Genomic DNA, 6,748 nt, shown 5'->3' with positions numbered 1-6,748 from the left:
GGTGAGCGCCACACCCCAGGACCAAAAGTGAGCAGGTTTCCTTTGAAAAAGCCACTGGTTCTGTGGATAGTCCTCTTCCCTCAGGGCTAACAGCCCTGCCCTCTGGTTTACATTCGCATCTTTCTAATTCATTACTTTATTGGTGAGCTCTCTGGTTAGCTGAGTCCTAAAACAGTGGGGAAGGCAGAGATGAAAACTGCGTAATCCAGCCCACTTTCCATGATTGCTTCTGGAATGCGAGGGAAAAGCTACAAGTGACCACATTCCAGACCACATTAGCTCTTGCCATTTGGGGTGGGTGGAAAGAGGTAGCCTTTTTTTTTTTTTTTTTGGGTGTGATTTATAAAGTGCTGTCAGTAAAGGAGTGAATTGAAGAGTGTCATCTGATTTGAGGCCACTCATGTCCTTTGTAACTTAAGCTCTGACCTAGAAATTCTTTTTTAATCACTGCTTTCCAGCATACGTACTTGAGTCAGTCATCCATACCCTGGGGTCGAGGTGAGAAAAACCTTTCATTTAAGCCAGCTGGATGACTAACCTTGGACTGTAAGAGATCTGGTTTTGAATGTAATACTCATAACACACGAACATAAATTTTTAAAACTGCATTTGAACTGGTCATTTGTTGTATTCCAACACTCTTGTTCTGGTTTCTGGAAGGGATGTTTAAATAGGATGTGTTCCTACAGCATTAGAAGAGGGTTCAAGGACACTGTTTAACACTAAGGTCTTGTATAAATAAACTTATCGCACTTCTTCAAGAACCAAGTCTTAACTTGTGCATTCCAAGTCTCTACGTCTTAAATACTGAATAGTTTTTAAATGAGCTCTTGATTAACTGATATATTTTTGACTGCCTTCCATGTTCAGGTTTGTTTATAAATGAGTGCTCTTTTGTATTGTATAACTATAATTGTCATATTATTTTCCCTGAGTAATCCAAGTAGTGCATATTTTATATAAAACTACTAAATGGCACTGGGAAATATTCAATAGATTGAGGGGGAAAAAACAAAGTTTTACTCAAATGTTTTAAATCATATTTATTTAGCATTGAAAACCCATTTGAACAAAAATGAATTTTTTTCTAAGTGGTGAAGATTTGTGATTTATTTTATTTATTTGAATACTCACCTGAGGATATTTTTTTCCCCATTGATTTTTAGAGAGAGTGGGAAAGAGAGGGAAAGACAGTAATATCGATGTGAGAGAAACACATCAATTCGTTGTTTCCTGCACGAGTCCTAGCCAGGACCGGGGCTGGTGAGGAGCCTGCAACTGAGGTACTTGCCCTAAACCAGAATCGAGCCCAGGACCCTTCAGTCCCCAGGCCGACGCTCTATCCTCTGAGCCAAACCGGCTAGGGCAAGACTTGAGATTTTTTTAAGACGTAGGTGATACTTAAAATGGCAAATGATGATTCTGTGAATTTGTACTTTTAAGATCAGATCTGGGTTTTTATCATTGTCTTACCTTGTAACTAGTGTTGTATGGCTCAATTATTACTTTGGATAATAAGAGTTCCTTTAAGGGAGCATTTTGTTTGGATAAAATAAATTGGTCTGTTTTTTTTTCTTCCATAATTAATTAGAAGTGAGAGGTCGAGGTCCCCCAGATTCAGCAGGCCAGCAAGCAGTTTTTTAAGTATTTGTTCAGGTCACTGAGATGATGATGTGTAGCTTTTCACAGGGGAGTTCCTCAAACTTGATGTTTTTACTATTTATGGTGTTGGCGACAGTAGGTGCCCATCACTAAGACTGTCAGAGTGCGTGGCCAGAGAGGGTTAGTGGTTTTTGACTGGAATGCAGGTCAGCTTCTGTAGCATAAGGTTTCATTTTCCATAATTACTCCATTTGTTTTCTATCACTTATTTGGGTTAAACTGGACTCACTTCAATTTCCTTTTGTTGCTTAAATATGTGATGAGAAACAGAATACTGTAATTTTCACTTGAGCCATAAAAGACACTTTTAGTATTAGCTTGTACTATATTTATAAGGCTTGTCTTGGTGAAAAGAAACAAACAAACAAACAAAAACCAGACTAAAGCCTAAGTCAGTCTAGATTAAGCCAGTTTAGGTGTAGTTTGTATTTTAATGATGGGCTGTATTGTTAGACTAGAGGTAAATTGGGGAAATGTTGAGGGAAAGATCACTACATTTATAAACTTAAACTTTTGGTTACTGTGTTCACATCCTAGAGTATAGGCATCATTTATAATTGGGCTTGGAGAACTTTTCTCAAGTTTTCTCATATAAAAATATAGAAAATGTTTAAAAAGAAATAAGTTTTGGTTTTATTTTTATATTTGTAAAGTAAAAGTTTGATTAAAATGGTCACTGTTCTTTTACATTTTTATTTTATTATCATTTCAATTAAAACAATTACTCTGTGTGTGCACGGCTACCGTTAGTGTGCCATTGAAATGTGCAGGCTTCTTTTCAGTGCCAATGGCCAGGGGCCATTAGGTAAGAGGTAGAGAAGCCTAACAGCAAGGGCCTAAAGACCTGGTGCACCGATGTCGCCCTCCCCTTACTCCTCCACTGGGTTAGAAGTGCTCTTGGGCAGACTCAGTGTCTTGCAGTGTGAAGGGATCACACTGCATATAGAACCTGAAGATGCTTTAGAAGTTGCCACACAATCGTGTTAACTGCTATGTCTTTTCATCACTGGGGATTCGGTTTCTTCTTCAATAGGAGAGAGTTGACGCCTGCAGTTGTGTTGTTTTTTTTAAAATATATTTTTATTGATTTCAGAGAGAAAGGGAGAGGGAGGATAGAAACATCAGTGATGAGAGAGAATCATTGATTGACTGCATCCTGTACGGGGATTGAGCCTGCAACCATGCATATGCCCTTGACCAGAATCGAACCCAGGATCCTTCAGGCTGCAGGCCGACGCTTTATCTACTGAGCCAAACCACTAGGGCACTCCTGTAGTTTTTTTTCTCAAACTTGCCTGGAAATCATGTTCTGTAACACCTTGCTTGCTGCTTATGTAATACTGGTCATTTAATTTCAGCATCTTAAATAGAAACAATTCACCCAAAATATGAGAATATATGTGTTATAAAAATCATAGCCTAAGGCTTTATATCTGAACAAAAGTTGAACAAAACATGACAAAGTTATTGCAAAGTTCTGAAAATTTTACTACCTGTACATTTTTTTTTTAATACATTTTATTGATTTTTTACAGAGAGGAAGGGAGGGAGACAGAGAGCCGGAAACATCGATGAGAGAGAAACATCGATCAGCTGCCTCCTGCACATCTCCCACTGGGGATGTGCCCGCAACCCAGGCACATGCCCCTGACCGGAATCGAACCCGGGACCCTCCAGTCCGCAGGCCGACGCTCTATCCACTGAGCCAAACCGGTTTTGGCTACCTGTACATTTTATAGCAGACACCAAAGAGCTATGAAAAATTATGAAAGAAAAGCTAAAAATTGAAATGTACCCATTAACTTAGTTTTTTCCATACAAACTTGAGAACTTGGCTATTTTCCCTCATCTGCTGGATATCGTAGTGTATGTAACACATCGATCCCACTGGGGAAACACCAGAATTCCATGGAGTACACGTAAGACTACTGGATTAGGATGTTGAGAATCTTAAAACTGCTCAGCCTTTCTCATGGGATGTTGAAAATCAAATGAGATCATGAAGATACAAGGATCTCAAGTATTTTAAAACATGAAAATAGCAATAACGTATTGGGTGTGAATCTTACTCCACATAAACTGGTTTGTCTGAAATGAATTTGAAATTGAATTTATTGGGGTGACAGATTAACAAAACTATATAGGTTTCACATGTACATTCTCTAATACAGTGGTTCTCCACCTTCCTAATGCTGTGATCCTTCAATACAGTTCCTCGTGTTGTGACCCCCAACCATCAAATTATTTTCGTTGCTACTTCATAACTGTAATTTGGCTACTGTTATGAATCGTAATATAAATATCTGATATGCAGGACGTATTTTCATTATTCGCAACCCACAGGTTGAGAACTGCTGCTCTAATACATCACCTGTATATTGTATGCACACCACCCCAAATCAAGTCTTCCATCATCATCTATCTCCCCTGTATCTTCTACCTTCCTCCACCCCCCCCCCCCCTTTCCTTCTGGTAATCACCATACTGTTGTCTGTATAACACATTTTTAAATTTCATTTAAATCAAATCAGCTATCATCTCTCATAGTTGGTAGGAAATTCAGTCTCAGTCATTGGGAGTGGGGAGCCTACCCAGGACTCACAAGAATCAATCCAGAAGGCATGGCAGTCTGAAATGAAGGGGGCGGAGTGGAGAGCGCAAGGTGTGGTGGACTCCACAGATGCTTTTCTTGGCCAAGCCCACCGGCTCTTTAAAGGCTGACGCCTTGCCTCCCTGCCACATTTGGGCCTTGGGACTCCGTTGACACAGTCCCCGTGCCTGTGGTCCAGCCTTCCCGGGCACACTGTTCTGTGTCTCGCCTTGTCCCCTCCCCCGGTCCTCTCCTGGAGTAGGACCAGTACGGAGAACCAGAAGGACTGGTTGGTCCTAAAGGGAAGGATGTGCAAACGCCTGGCTGCCTTGGAGTGGGAGAGGAAGAATGGTAAAACAAAGCTAATACCCTAGTAAAATGTCTCCAGACACAAAACTTTAAAAACCTTTAAAAATGCAAATAAGAAATAACTTTATAGAGTTTATAGGGTTAATTTCACCTATTCTCATATTGGATTTTCAGAAAGTTCAAGTTTCTATAAGTTTACAGGAAGTTTAGACTATAGTTCTTACGTAGTCACAATCAAAAATAGTTGCTATTCAACACTTTACAAAGTTATTTCAGAAAACAGATTGAAGTTGTTTTTTTTAAGTAGTGATTATGTAATTCCACAGGAGTACAGCGCTGAAATTTCAGATGGTGGAATACAATAAGGGGCGATCTGTTAACAGCAGTCCCTATTGACGGGACAAGTTTGGTGTGGTATTTTGTAACTGCATTGTGACTTGGGTTGAATATAGATCATCTGATAGTATGGTTTAGAAATTATGGGGGCTCAGATGAAGTAGAACACTTACTTTCCTGGACAATTACTATCATTTGTTCAAATAAAGCTTTATTTTACCAAGAAAGATGAAAGTTTAGCATTTCAATCAAATGAACTGAAGTCTAATATTCATACAGGCCTCATATAAAAAAGTGTGTGTGGTAACCACTTGTCCACCCTCCCTGCCAAAAGCGGAACTATTGTGCTCCTTTACAGGCCCTTTAAATAGGCTATTTCTAAAAATTCTCAAGTGGACGGCAATAACCTTGAGAGTTCCTCCTTTTGTTTTCTAATTGATTTTTAGAATTAGAGTATTAGGCATAAAAGAGACCTTGAAGATAATTTAGTCCTTTTGAAAGTTTGTAAGATTGAATAAATACAGACTGAGCGCCTACGGTGGGCCAGGCACTATTATTATAGGCCTTGAGGGTACAGTGAGGAATAAAACCCCAAAGTTACACTTTTGCTTGGTAGCATGTTTTTGTTTGTTTTGGGAATGGCTTTATTGAGCTGTAATTCACAAATTGAGATATACCACACCAAACTGCAATCAAATGATTTTTAGTCTGATCAGAGTTGTGCAACCATCACCACAATTTTAGAACATTTTCATTACTTCATAAAGAAATTATTTAGCTCTCCCCTCCCCCCAGTTCCATCACGCCCCCATCCCTGGGCAACCATTAATCTACTTTCTGCGTCTACAGATACATTAGCCTATTCTGGACATCTCACGTTGTGTTGGTCTTGGGCCGCTCTCCCTTAACGTGGTTTCCAAGTTTGTCCAGGTTGTAGCATGTCAGGACTTCACTGCTTTTGCGGCCGAATAAAATTCCACCGTACCCCTTATTTCTGGGCTCATCCCTCCATGGACACCAGGGTCCCTTCCCCGCTTTGGCTGTTACAACGCTGCCATCAACACCAGCCTCCAAGGTGTATGCGGACGTGTTTCCATTCCTTTGGTTATAACACCCCCGGCAGGGGAATTGCTAGGTCCGGCGATCCCTCTGATGTTGAACTTTTTAAAGAACTGAGACTACTTTCCGAAGTAGTGACTCCATCTTACATTTCCTACCCGGTGTAGGAGGAAACGCATTTTTATTTCCTGCTCCACCAGGTTCGTCTTAGACTCTGCTCCAGGCTCCCAGTGAACCGCAGAAACTCGATCTGTTATTGGCGACCCAACGAAGCCTCCATCAATGGTCTGCGTTGGGGTCAGGTCCTCTCATGAGTCCCCATTATTCCCATCCCTTCCGGCCCCCGGGGCAGCCGCTGGGCCCCCAGAGGGGCTCAGGGTGACATGGGGGAGACGGGGCGTTAAAGGGACTGACCCGGCCCGGCGCCTGGAGGTCCGGGTCCCCGCGCCCGGCGGCCGGGCCACGCGGCCCGCGTTCCACGCCGTCAGCGCCGAGTGACGCGCCCCGGCTCGGCCCCGGGCGGCGTCGGTTGGGTCGGCGGCCCGGCCGAGCGGGCGGAGGGCGGAGGGCAGAGGGCGGAGGGGAATGCTGGGCGCCGGGACCCAGGGCCTGCGGCCGCGGCCCTACCCGGCCAGGCGGCGGCGCGACCGCTGGGGGCGGGGGACCGAGGCCGCGCCCCCGCGCCCGTCCCGCCCGCTCCCCGCGGGAGGCGGCGACCCGCCCCGAGCCCGCGGAGCCTCTTCCGCGCCGGCAGGGGCAGCAGCGGCGGCGGCGGCGCGAGCGGCCAGGAGC

Source organism: Myotis nattereri, assembly GCF_964212035.1.
Source record: "Myotis nattereri genome assembly, chromosome: 15".
NCBI lineage: Eukaryota > Metazoa > Chordata > Mammalia > Chiroptera > Vespertilionidae > Myotis > Myotis nattereri.
This window is presented reverse-complemented; position numbering follows the sequence as displayed.